Genomic DNA, 14,803 nt, shown 5'->3' with positions numbered 1-14,803 from the left:
AGATCAAAAGTCACATGCTCCACTGACTAAGTCAGCCAGGCACCCCAAAATATTTTTTTCTCAATGTGTACATTTATATCTTTAAACTTCTTTCTTAGAACTTCTTTTCCGACATCCCCTAATTTTTAAATTGTTTATAATTTATTAAAAGCAATTTTTATTAGGGATAATTATGTTTATGTACTCAGATGTTCACTTTCTTTTAAAATATTTACAAATCCTTTCACAGTGGTTTAGTTATGGCTATGGACTGTCCATGTGATTTTAACAATAATGACATACTTACTTTACTCTCAGACAAGCACAGTTTGTGAATGGGGAAAGTGCCGTGGACCAAACTTTGTCATCCAGAATTCATATGTTAAAGCCCTACCAGCCAATTTAGCTATATTAAGAGTCAGGAAGTAATTAATATTATATGAAACCATAAGGGTAGGGCCCTGATCTGATAGGATTAGTGTTCTTAGAAGAGACCACAGATCTCATTTTCTCTCTATCTCTTTCTCTCTCCCTCTCTCTTTCTCCCTCCCCCTCCTGCTCCCCTCCCTGCCATGTGAGGACACTGTAAGAAGGCAGCCATTTGCATGCCAGGAAGAGAGTTCTTACCAGAAAACTAATCAGCTAGCACTTTGATCTGGACTTCCCAACCTCCAGAAGTGTGAGAAGATAGATTTCTGTCATTCTGTTAATAAATTTCAGTCTATGGTATTTTATTATGGCAGCCCATGCAGACTAATGCAATGAGTAAATTAAAAGTGCTGGGAAAACAGGACAGCTACATGCAAAAGGAGACTGGACCACTTTCTTACACCATACACAAAAATAGACTCAACATGGATTAAAGACCTAAGTGCGAGACATGAAACCATAAAACTAAAAGAAAATAGGCAGTAATCTCTTGGACATCAGCCTTGGCAACATATTTATGGCTATATCTCCTGATGCAAGGGAAACAAAAGCAAAATAAACTATTGGGACTACATCAAAATAAAAAGCTTTTGCACAGTGAAGGAAACCATCAACAAACAACAAGGCAACCTACTGAATGGGAGAAGATTTTTGCAAAGATATAAGTAATAAGTGTTAATATCCAAAGTATATAAAAAACGTATACAATTCAACACACCAAAAACACATACTGATTTAAAGGACCTGAATAGACATTTTTCTAAAGACATACAGATGATCAACAGACACATGAAAAGATGCTCAACATTACTCATCAGCAGGGAAATACAAATCAAAACCATAGTGAGATACCACCTCACACCTGTCAAGATGGCTAAAATCAACAGCACAAGAAAGAACAAGTGTTGGTGAGGACGTGGAGAAAGGGGAACCCTTGTGCACTGTTGATGGGTAAGAAAATTTGTGCACTCACTCTGGGAAACTGGATAGAAGCACCTTAAAAATAAAAAATAGAATTACCATATGATCCCATAATTCCACTACTATTTACCCAAAAAACTACAACAACACTATTTCTAAGGGAAACATGGACCCCTATGTTTATTGCAGCATTGTTTACAGTAGCCAAGATATGGAAGCAGCCCAAATGTCCACCAACTGACAAACGGATAAGGAAGTGGCATACATACAATGGAATATTACTCAGCCACAAAAAGAATGAAATCTTGACATTTGCAGCAACGTGGATGGAGCTAGAGAATATTATGCTAAGTGAAATAAGTCAGTCAGAGAAAGAAAAATACCATATGTTTCACTCATATGTGGAATTTAAGAAACAAAACAGATGAGCAAACAAAAAAAAAGAGACACAACAACAACAACAACAACAACAACCAGACTTAAATACAGAGAAGAAATTGGTGGTCACCAGAGGGAAGGAGGGTGGCGGGGAAGAAATGGTGAAATACAGGAGAGTAAGAGTCACTTGTTGTGATGAGCTCTCAGTAATGTATAGAAATGTTGAATCATATTTAACACCTGAAACTAATAGAACACTGTACATTAACTATATTTAACTTTAAAAAGTCCCTATCTTCCAACTAAATTTTATTTGTGCGCTTTTCCTCAAGCTAGCCTTTGTTGTCAATTAATTTTATTTCCCCTTCCTCAATGCCAGTTTCATAAAGCCATATGAAAAGCAGAAGACGCAAAAGGAAAAGCAAAGAGCATACATAAAATATTAACTGCCTTTGTTATTCACGGTGCCAATACACGTTTTATGCAGATGAGGGTGAGTCTGGATGGAAGCAGGGTCCCTTGATTTAGCCCCACTTCTGTCCCACCCAGTCACAGTTGCAGAGATGAATTTTTTTATTGTGAAGACAAAGAGCACATGGAGTCAGAAAGATTTGGGGGCACGATATGTGAAAACCTACGTAGACATTCTGAACTGTAGTTTCTTTGTGTGTAAAACACAGATGATAATATCTACACCACAGAGCATACTGAAAGTTGAGATTACATATGGCCATCAATAAAATGGCTGCTGTTATTATTATTAAGGGAAAGAATTTCATTCAGAGGAACTATGGTATTTGAATTGGATTAGCAATAAAAGCTGGCTGCACTGCAAACCTTTACTGTCTGAGAACTACACACCTGAGCTACACATGACACATACAAATGCAGGGTGAGGGATGGAACCCTGAGGTTGTCTGTGCATTATTTTAATGGGTGAAGAATCATATGAAGCCTCCACGCCGTGTGTAGAGCCATGATTTTCCTCATTTCTAGAGCTGCTACCTGTGGCCTTAGACTTTAAAATCTCTGTGGGAGCGGGGCTTTGGTCCAGCCCTTGCTCCGAAGCACCCAGATCTGCCTCTGGTAGTCAGAGTCTGTAAACACATCCTTGTGATTCCGAACAGTCAAGTGAGCTTGAAGTCTCAGGTTTTACTTACAAAGATGAAAATTTTGATCCTTTTCATTTTCAAAATCCATCTTTCTTGGATTAATCTCATTTTCATTAAGATATAACTTCGTTCTTATGATCAAAAAATAAATCAACAGTGACTGAAAACAAAAACTGCCTCCCCCCCCCCCCTTAGAACCTACTTGCTTATTAAGAACATGCTTAGAAGGTATTGCTTCCTGTGACATGGAAGTTCAGACACCCAAAAGGGCCAACTAAACCTGAGTGCAAAAGAAAAGAAATTGTGGACTTTTGTAGCCTATAAATCAACATGTATTAATAGACCCTACAAATGCAAAATTATAGTCATTTCTACGTATGTGCAAGCCTACATTTTATCTCTCCTCTCCTTCATTATACTACTTATAAAGTGCTGCCACAGCACACCCAAAATGTCAGACGATACAGATTGAAGCACCCATGAGTACCTTATCATCTATGAAACACAATTAGAATCTTGAAATAAGATATTTTGTCAATAAATGAGGAAACAAGTCCTTTTTAGATGCTCTATTTTGACAAAGCTGCCTTGAAATATCTCAGAAAACTTCACATATATACATAGAAAGTTTTAGAATAAATGTTACACATGTAAAAATGGAAAGGTTAATTACTAATTCTAAATACAACAGGACATGGCAGAAATAGAATTTTACATAAAAGATACTAATTTATTTCCCCTTTACTATTACCTGATTTTAAAAATAACTATAGGGGTGCCTGGGTGGCTCAGTCGGTTGGTTAAGCGTCCGACTGCAGCTCAGGTCACGATCTTGCGGTTTGTGAGTTCGAGCCCCGCGTCCAGCTCTGTTCTGACAGCGCAGAGCCCGGAGCCTGCTTACGATTCTGTGTCTCCCTCTCTCTCTGCCCCTCCCCTGTTCACACTCTGTCTCTCAATAATAAATAAACGTAAACGTTAAAAAAAGTAAAACAGTAATTATAAATAATGCTGCATAAGTGAATAAGTAACACAAAGTAAATTCGTTAATTTCACTTCTATATCAAGCCCGTCGTGTGTGTGTGTGTGTGTGTGTGTACAAGAAATTTGCATCTATGAGTATTACGTAGGCAAGGCACAATTCTAGGAAATTTCCCAGCTGTCAATTAATGTACTTAATAGGGAAATAAAGAATACCGGGTAACTTAACATAATGACACGTGAGCCTTGAGATAAAATTCTCAGTTCTTTAATCCTCAGGCTTTTCTCAATTAAAAAATACAAAGGCAAAGCAAGGGACAATAGAACTCACCCACGCCCAGGAGAGAGGAAAAAAAAAAAAAAAAACCACCCAGAAGGAAGCGAGTAACTGCGATGTGTCTACTCCAGCAGGGCGGTACTGGACCCTTCTGACGAAGAGAACGACCCTCTCTCCCTGGGGGGGGGGGGGGGGGGGGGGGTGCAGGGGGTGCAGGGGGCATTACTCGAAGGTGAACTGCTCGGTGAGCCCGCCCCCGCGCGCCCAGCGGACGCACCTGTTGTTCCGCGCAGGGCTCTGGGAGCTCAGTCTCCTCCCCAGGGGCGCTACGGGCCGCAGGTGGGCGGGCCGGCGCCGCACTCCTCGTCCCCAGGCTTTGCTCTACAGCTCTTCCCAGAGCCCGTGCGGAGATGGGCGCCCAGGGACGGTCCGCACAGCCATTGAGAGAAGAGGACGAGCCCTTGGGTGGAGGTGGTGCCCTTTTTCTGAAGCACAGCAGCCACTCAGAGCGTGTGCTGCCGTGAGAGGCTGTTCTGTTATCAGACACCTCTTGGCTGCCCTTAAGAAGCCTTCAAAAAAGAGGGACAGATAGATGGGAGCAGGAGGAGGGACAAGGAGCTCAAAGACTATTTCCTCACTGTGCGGCTATGCCTTACCTTATTTTATTTTACTTTATTTTCCTATTTTATTTTATTTTATTTTATTTTATATTTTATTTTAGTGTTATTCTCAAGTTAGTGAACATACAGTGTAGTCTTGGCTTCAGGAGGAGAACCCAGTGATTCATCTCTTACATACAACACCCAGTGCTCATCCCAGGAAGTGCCCTGCTTAATGCCCATCACCAATTTAGCCCATTTCCCCATTCCCCTCCCCTCCGAGAACCCTCAGTTTGTTCTCTGTATTTAAGAGTCTCTTACGTTTGCCTCCTCTGCTTTTATTTTTCCTTCCCTTCCCCTATGTTCATCTGTTAAGTTTAAACTATTTTCACCTCATTATTTGAGGAAAGACAGGTGAATGGTTTTCAAAGACCTAACACTTGCCCTGTGCTTAGCCTTGCTCTCACATTCAAAATGTGTTCTAGTAAGACTCAAACAGATGTAGTTTTCAGTTATTTTAAATAACTAATTTTAAACTAACAACTAATGAAGGTATAAGGGATCTAATTATAAGAGAAAAATACACCCTTGACAAACTGGGAGAAGCTTAATTTAACATTTTAGTGGTGTCTTAAATATTTATGGCCTCTTCTAACAAAAAGCATCAATAAGCTTTATGAGTCCCTAAAGATCTCTGCATGACAGAGGCAGGCTGTTTTTTAACTGCTGCTTTGCAGGTTCAAATAGGCACAATTCTAGAAAACGGAAGAGAAAAAAAAAACATGGTTCAGTTGCAAACTTTAGGACATAAAGTGACAAATATACTTGCACTAAAACAGAACGGAGAGAAAAAACACTTGCATTGGAGGAATTGATATAGAATCTTCACTGATTTTATGAAGAAAGATTTGCAGTTGGGCCAGAAACCGGCATGTATTTTCCTGCTAGAAAATAAACTAGTATTTATTATAAACTATGGCTGTGTGTTTTCATTACAGTAGTACTTCTTGAATTTAAAAAAGCTCTCAAATCAGTTTACTTAAAAAGGAAATCCCCACTGAATGTTCAGGTTTATGCATGTGTATGGGATATTTTCACATGCGAACAGAGGGTTGGGAGAAGAGCAGACTTGGGTGGGAGACCGCAGAGCTGTTGATAAGTGCTCTGCCCTGCATCCCTTCATCTCTAGAAAAGATACAAAGCAGAGAAACCCAGAGCCACTGTGCTGATGGGCCTAGGAAGTGAGAGAACAAAATGACAAATTAAAAAACAAAACAAAACAAAAAACAACTACATAAACCTGAGAGAAGTCAAGAAAAAAGAGGTGCATGTAGCAAGAAAGAAACACAAATCATATTTTCTGAGTGAAAAAAAGGGAAATAAAGATGAAATTAGATATCTATCACTTTCCCCCTTAATAAAGAAAAATAAAACATCTGATCCTTTTTCTTCCAAAATTTTATTTAAATTCTGTTCATACAGTGTAATAATGGCTTCATAAGTAGAACTTAGTGATTCATCACTTACATATAACACCCAGTGCTCATCACAAGTGCTCTCCTTACTGCCCATCACCCATCTAGCCCATCCCCCACCCATCTCCCTTCATCAACCCTCAGTTTGTTCTCTATCATTAAGAGACACTTGGGGTTTGCATCGCTCTCTTTCTCTATTTTTTCCCCTTCTCCTATGTTCATCTGTTTTGTTTCCTAAATTCCACATGAGTGAAATCACATATCTGTCTTTCTCTGACTTATTTCACTCAGCATAATACTCTCTAGCTCCCTCCATGTTGCTGCAAACAGCAAGATTTAATTGTTTTTCGTGGCTGAGTAATATTCCATTGTATACGTGTACCACACCTTCTTTATCCATTCATCAGTTGGTAGACATTTGGGCTCTTTCCATAGTTTGGCTATTGTTGATAATGCTGTTATAAACATAGGGGTGCATGTATCCCTTCAAATCTGCATTTTTGTATCCTCTGGGTAAACACCTAGTAGTGCTGGATCCAGGGTAGCTCTATTTTTAACTGTTTGAGGAACCTCCACACTGTTCTCCAGAGCAGCTGCACCAGTTTGCATCCCCAGCAGCAGTGCATGAGGTTCCCCTTTCTCTAAATTGGTGCCAACACTTGCTGTTTGTTGCATTGTTAATTTCAGCCATTCTGACAGTAGTGAGGTGGTATCTCCTTGTGGTTTTGATTTGTATTTCCCTGATGATGAGTGATGTTGAGCATCTTTTCACATCTATTAGCCATCTGAAAGTCTTCTTTGGAAAAGTGTCTATTCATGTCCTCTGCCCATTTCTTCACTAAATTATTTGTTTTCTGGGTGTGGAGTTTTAGATTTTTCTATATTTTGGATACTAACCCTTTAGGAGGTAAGTCATTTGTAAATATCTTCTCCCATTCCAGTGGTTACCTTTTAGTTTTGTTGATTGTTCCCTTCAGCTGTCAGAAGCTTTTTATCTTGATAAGGTCCCAATAGTTCATCTTTGTTTTTGTTTCCTTGCCTCTGACGATGTGTCTAGTAAGAATTTTCTCTGGACACTGTCAAAGAGGTTACTGCCTGTGTTCTCTAGCATTTTGATGGTTTCCTGTCTCACATTTAGGTCTTCCATCCGTTTGAATTTATGTTTGTATACGATGTAACAAAGTGGTCCAGTTTCATTCTTCTGCATGTGGCTTTCCAGTGTTCCCAGCATCATTTATTGAAGAGAGTGTCTTTTTCCTGTTGGATACTCTTTCCTGCTTTGTTGAAGATGAGTTGACCATATAGTTGTGGGTCAAGATCTGATCCTTTCAATCCTTCTGGAAATTGGTATAGTTCCTTATACATAAGTATATTGTTAATTTTCTTGTTTATATGGATATAACCAGTATAGCACATATTGAACTGAACATATACCCCCCTTAACTAAAGGAAAGAAATGCACCCCAGTCCATAACACCTCTGTGAAAGCCAGCATCTGGAAGCAGGGAGAAACTAATTAGAAGTCTTCTTTACTAAAATTGGTGCTGTGGGAATTCTAACTATGCCAGGTATTAATTTTCCTCAGTAGTTTTTAAGTACTCCTTGTTTCTACTTTGGTAGAAGTTTATTGTGTTGAGAGAGATTTAATTCAAAATTGTGTTCTTGTTTGCAAATCTTTAGGTATACAGACAACAATTTGAAGAGAAAGCCATCCTCATAACTGCTGTATGTATTACAGACCAGGTTGGAGATTCATTCCCCACGGTCTAAGGGGGACTGACCCCCACCCACACGTTCTCAGGAACTTTGATATCAGAATCTCCCACTCCAGAGGCTGGGAAAAAAACCACACACACTTCCTCTGCTCACATCCCCGTGCACACACTGGCCCCAGATTTGTTCAGACAATATACTCATGTCTGCTGCAGAGATCAGGGGAGGCAACCAGCTGGGCAAATAGGCTTCAGGCAAATACTTTTCTCATGAGTAATAATACATGCAGCACAAAATTCAGGGCCAGCTGGTCTCCCTGTTCTTAACCTCCTGACGTAGATCATTCATACAGAGTTGTTGGTCAGATTTTCCCAGAGATGTGACAGGAAGAGAACAGGGTAAAGTCTTTCAGACTTGTCCTTATATTCTTTTCTCCTTTTAGAGCTAGGAGGGGGAAGGAAGTAAGAAGGGCAGGCAGGCAAAACTATTGACTGCTGTCCCTGTGTCTGTGTATTTTGGATAAGGAGAGCATAACCCATAGGAATACAGGGTGCTTGTAAGGGGGAACCACCAGTTCTATAAACGTGCCACCTAAGAAACTATTTTGGCCGCATGGCTTACCAGGGGGTATATTCATTCAAAACCAAAACAGGCATAGCTAATCCACTCTCCCAGCAACCACACAGCTGCAGTGACTACGGGGCCATTATTCCCTCCAGCCAGGCATAAAAATACAGGCTGAGTATACAAGGAGGTTTGTTTAATGGTTACAATTGGAGCCCGTGTAACCAAGACTCACAAGGAATCAAAAGAGGGAATTCCTTATATTACTTAGAGACAGTGCCTTCTGGGAGCAAAATCTCCCAACATATTACCAATATACGCAAAGGTTTTATTCCTTTGTCTTGGCGAACCCACTATCGAGTTCATTTCCAGGGTTAAGCAGATCTGATAAACACTCCTTTAATACCGATGACTTTCAATGAAAGACTTGAAACTAAACTTTACCCAAGTACGTCAACATACATGATAAGCACATTTATTTCCTTCTAAAGCACATCATTTGACAAGAATATATTTTAGTAGAGAAAAGCTTTCCAGGTCTCTTTCGTAGATATTGCACCCTTGTGGACAATGACTGGCAGTTGCAGGGGTTGCCAGTAACCTCCCAGCTCAGCGTCTGTCATGGACAGAAGTTCACATCCTGATAAAAGGTTGTAGTATATCAAAACGTTACAAAAGGAATGAAAGAAACCTTTTGAGTACAATGATGAGGTACATAAGTGATCTGCAGTCATGAGTAACTATAAAAAGCCAGCTGCTTATTTGATCTGAGAAAGGAATAAAAGTACCTTCATTATTGGATAGAGTCAGTTCAAATAAGAGAATTTATTTCTATTTCATGCTGTTACATTGAAAACTTTTGAAAAATATTCCCTGAATTATAACAGAGGATATTTATGTATTTCATAACCAGTGGAGTCTAACTAGTGCCTTACTCTGTAGAAATGGCATTAAATGAAGTGTGCCTTGTGTGTGTTGTATAGGAAAGTCCTTTACTTTTCTGAAATCAGCAAACTATACCACAGAAGCCTTATACTAGTTTTGATACCTCATCAGGTGTGCTATGGAATCTAAATGCAATGATTAGAATTATTATTTTATGGAAAATGTTATTTTGTTTTCTAACATACGTAGAATTATGTATCTTCTATCATTGAATTAAAAAAATTTATTTTTTTTAAGTTTTATTTAGTTATTTTGAGAGAGAGACAGAGAGAGTGAGTCGGGGAGGGGCAGAGAGAAAGGGAGAGAGAGAGAATCCCAAGCAGGCTCTGCACTGTTAGCATGGAGCCCGATGCGGGGCTGGAACTCACACACCGTGAGATCATGACCTGAGCCAAAACTAAGAGTCGGACTCAACCGACTGAGCCACCCAGGCACCCCATGAATTCAAAAATTTTTAATGATGTCTGATAATACCATTGTTTAGATGAGTGATAAAACTAATTAGCATTCTTTTTTTAATGTTTATTTATCTAGAGAGAAAGAGAACATGTGTGCACCTGTAAGAACAGGGGCAGAGAGAGAGGGAGAATCCCAAGTAGGCTCCTCGCTGTTAGCACAGAGCCTGATGCAGAGCTTGATCTCACCAATTGTGAGATCACGACCTGAGCTAAAATCAAGAGTCCGAGGCTTAACTGACTGAGCCACCCACACGCCCCTTACTATTCTTTTTCCAGTGAAAACAACTGAAATCCAGGGAAGGAAGAGAGCACTAAAATATTTTGCTGACTTTGGTGATAATGTAAAATAGGAATTGTACTGTTTTTAAAGTACTTTTTAAACACTTCCAGTGAAACTATTATATAGATTTTAAACTTTGTTCTATTTTTTTTAATTATGGATAAATTGCCTTGGTAAAAATTAACAGACATTAACCTCATGTCTGAACCTCATTTTAGGGGCTGTCTTCAGATCCAGACAAGGACAGGGTTGCTCACACGAGGAGGAAAGCCCTCCCTTCTGACTGGGAGCAGCAGTGTTGTCACCCACAGACTCTCCTTCGACCTTACCTGAGACACGGGTCTGAGAGCAGGGCGATGGGTCCATAGAACCCAGACCTTCAGTGGGCAAATGCACAGGGGACATGCGTGAACATGCAACCACGTGACCATGTCACTTCCAGCCAGATTCTGTAGGTCTGATGTAAATCCTTCATCACACAATTAAGAGGCCTCCACAAAGGTGTGATGTCCTATAAAAGTGGGATTACGGGGGCACCTGGGTGGCTCAGTCAGTTAAGCGTCAGACTCTTGGTTTCAGCTCGGGTCATGACCTCTCGGTTGAGTTCGTGAAATTAAACCCCAAATCAGGCTATGCACTGACAGCTTGGAGCCTGCTTGGGATTCTGTCTCTCTCTCTCTCTTTCTCTCTGCTTCGCCCTACTCATGCTCACTCACTCTCTCTTTCAAAATAAATAAACATTTTTTTAAGTGGGATTATATATGTGAGCTGTCTCAGTTAAAGTGAGGAAACGTGAATAAGTGACAATTTAAAGACAACTTTTTCTCCTCTCCTCATATTACACAAAGGGCACAAACGTGGAGTTCTGTTAATTTTCTTACTTAGGTTTTAATAGGCATTTCGTGTACTTCCTAAAATTGAGGTCAAGGAAACCGAGTGAATCGGGCACTCTGAGCAAGCCTCTCTAGAAGTGGTGTCCAGATGGACTCTGGTCGCCATTGTGTCCTGGGCCCAGTGTGGACACGTGTGCACATCTCCTCTGACCCAGTAAATCTCCTTGGACATTCACATCCCCCCCTTCACTCCCCGGCCCACCCTACTCAGCCAAACCCATCACAGAACACAGTCTCCCTGGCATCCCAGAGTTAGTTCTAAACAAGAACGGCTAGCAGAGAATGAAATTAAACACACACACACACACACACACACACACACAGATTGTTTATTAAATTCCAGTCCTGGTTTTACAAAATTATAAATTAAATATGTTTCACAAGTGCTTTTATTCATGAAGCACACCTGCTTAACATAGTTATATTAACTAAAGTCTTATTTAATGTCTACCCAAAATTACTTTTCCAGCTCTGGCCATTAACAAAAACAATAATTTCTAGTTGTTCCCTTGGGCTTTCAATAACCTAACTATCCAGTGTTGTTAGCATTGCCATCCTAGAGGCCATGAATACACACCATTCAAAAATAATGCCAGCAAATAGAAGGAATATAAACATAAGTGGGTTTGTTAATTTAAGAATCTACTTCAACCATTGGTAAAATAATAAATTAAAATGAGTAAGTTCAAAACACATTGCGTGGTTTTTCCCTATCTGTGGCAATGTTTGCAGACAAGCAAATCCCATGATGTCAGCCACTGAAAGGTGACATATTTTGATTTGGAATGTCACTGTAAAGAGGCAAAAGGGCACTTCCACAAGAAAGGAAACGCTAAAAGTTGGAGATGAATTCCCTTATTAACCTAATTGATTCCAGTAATGAAATGCAACATTATTAAATAACTTCTGTTGTATTGAACTCTACTTACACATGATATTAGATTCAGAATAAAGTCTCTAAGATGGGATAGCAAAAGTAATGGGACACTAAAAGAAATCTTTCATCAAACGTCACTACCAATGCACTACATATCCTAGAGGCAGCGGAATGCATGTGAGCACGTTTCCAGCATTTCTCTTGATGCACGCATGAGGACAGGATCATCAGCATTCTACCCTCTACACTGATAAATTTCCCCCAAACCACGGTTTTTATTTTTTTTAAGTCAATTTAACACCATGAAACAAACTTCTAAGGTTTGTGAGAATCTAACATGTAATTTGAATTAAATCAATGTGAGTTTAGAGTCACTTGAAGTAGTAAGTATTTCTCGGCACTTGTGTTACTAGGAACATTCATTTGATATGTATTTTATTTTTATTGAGACATAGGAAGAATTCATCAGCTATATGAATAATTTTAGTCAGAAATCAGGAAAGAAAATATTAGGGTTAGAGCAGCTAGCCTAGTGAAACCATATGTCCAAGTCTTTCATTTAATTTAGCAGAGAGGGGACTCCTGTGTCCGAGGAAGCACTTTTGTGGCTTTCTGCACATGAAGGCTGGGGTACCTTGGGGAAGATACTTCTCAAGGTAATAAACATTTAACACTGAAGACCCCTTCCTCATGCTCTCTCATCATCAACAAGCCAAACAACTTGTAATCCCTCTGATGGCATGTTTTGCAGAGCAGAAAAACAAAGATGGAAAAAAATCACCACTGTTGTGTTTTCAAGTTAGTGTGAGCAACATAAAGATTTAATTTTGTTGTGTCTGGTATGCCAATATTTAACCTTTGATTTAGCTTTAAGAGCTTTGCCTTGTATTAATTACATAGTGACAAGGAATTTAATACAAAGAAATCCTCTTTTCTCCTAATTTTTCCTGTGTTCCGTAAAGGTGTTTCCAGCTAAAGAGCTTAGTTATTCCAGTAAGAAATAAAATCTACAAGAATTAATAGGGAAATATTATTCTGTTTATCATCTTCTAAATGAACAAATCTTTATTAGGCACTTATTATTTACCCAATAATCCTAAAATCTGTAGTTTGTTGGGTACCTAGTATGTCAGGTACATATACGTACAAACTAAATGTGCACGTCATCCAAGGAGTATGTATGTACCTTGTCCAGGACAGATTACATCATGTAATGTAACAGTCACATTACATAGTGGGTACTAAACTATAATCTGAATTACAATCCTCCAGGTAGGTGAGTAAAATCAAACTCAGATCTTTTTTCTCAAAGTCTAAGTTCAAACTGGCATTCTCACTGCCTCTTTGAGAGGTCCTCATCCTCTCTGTGCTTGCTGATATTCAGGATTTTAAAGAACAAAGCCCAGTTTTGCCCCCAACAATTTTGAATATGCCGATGAATGTGGTTTCTGGTTCCCCACGTAAAGGACTTTGACAGTTACCACTCCATCCTCACAAGCAAATGCTAACTGGAATGAAAAAATCAACAACTCTTCTTGGATCTGTAGGAGGGGAGGGTACAGGAAAAATACCCGATGCCAGCCCATTCTAGCCATCTTGTTGCAACTAAAAGAGAAAAAAAAAAAAACTTTAAAAAAGCGCTTGTATAGTTCACAGTCTGGAGGCACAGGCCCAGCTGAGACTGAGACCTGATCATGGGCATGACACTCCCCTCCCCCACTTCACCACATCACTAAAGGCCTGTTTACTGCAGCTCCTTTTACCCAGTACATTGTGTCTATCAGGAAAAAATTGAAACCCACACTAAAAGGCAAAACAACAAAAACACAATCTGAAGAGACAAGTATCAGAACCAGACATGGCAGGGATGTTGGAATTACCAGTCTAGGAATTTAAAACTATGCTAACAGATAAAAGAGACAGCATGCAAGAATGGATGGGAAATGTAAGCAGAGAGGTGGACATCCTGAAAAAGAACAAAAAAGAAATTCTAGAGACCAAAAACGGAAATGAAGAATGCCTTTGATTGGTTTATTAAGAGATTGGACATGGGTGAGGAACGAACCTCTGGACTTCAGGATCCATCAATAGAAACCTCCAAAACTGAAAAGCAAAGACACCAAGGACTGAAAAGAAAAACAAACAAACAAACAAACAAACAAATAAGCAAAAACAAAAACAAAAACAAAAACAAAAAAAACCCAGAAGATCCAAGGATGTGGGACAATACAAGAGTATAATCTACATATCATGGGAATGCTGGTAGAAGACAGAGAGAAAGGAATAGAATGAATATTTGAAATAAGAACTAAGAATTTCCCCTAAATTAATGACGGACCCCAAACCACAGATGCAGGAAGCTCAAAGAACATCAAGCCGGACAAATGCCAAGAAAGCCCCACTACACCTAAGCACGTCATTTTCAAACTACATAAAATCAAAGATAAAGAAAATCCTTGAAAAAAGCCCGGCGGGGTGGGGGTGGGGGTGGTGGGGGAAATGCCTTACCTGTAGAGGAATGAAGAGAGGAATCATATCACACTTCTCAGAAGGCATGCAGGCAAGAAGACAGTGGGGTGAAATATTTAAAGTGTGAGAGAAAAAAAACCCACCAACCTAGAATTCTCTACCCTGTGAAATTATCCTTTCAAAAGAAGAAATAAAGACTTTCTCACACAAACAAAAATTGAGCATTTTTATTGCCAATAGACCTGCCTTGCAAGAAATGTTAGAAGTTCTCTGGAGAGAGAGAAAATAATATAGGTTAGAAACTTGGATTTTTATAAAGAAAGGAAAAGGATTAGAGAAGACTAAGAGAAGGTAAGATAAAACCTTTTATTTTTCTTATTCTTAAGTGATCTAATAGATAACAGCTTATTCAAAATATTAATAGTAGCAATGTATTTGCTCATGTGTGCTTAGGTA

This window comes from Prionailurus viverrinus, unplaced genomic scaffold (genome assembly GCF_022837055.1).
Source record: "Prionailurus viverrinus isolate Anna unplaced genomic scaffold, UM_Priviv_1.0 scaffold_51, whole genome shotgun sequence".
In the NCBI taxonomy this organism is placed as follows: domain Eukaryota; kingdom Metazoa; phylum Chordata; class Mammalia; order Carnivora; family Felidae; genus Prionailurus; species Prionailurus viverrinus.
The sequence above is the reverse complement of the archived record's forward strand: the minus strand, read 5'-3'. Positions refer to the sequence as shown.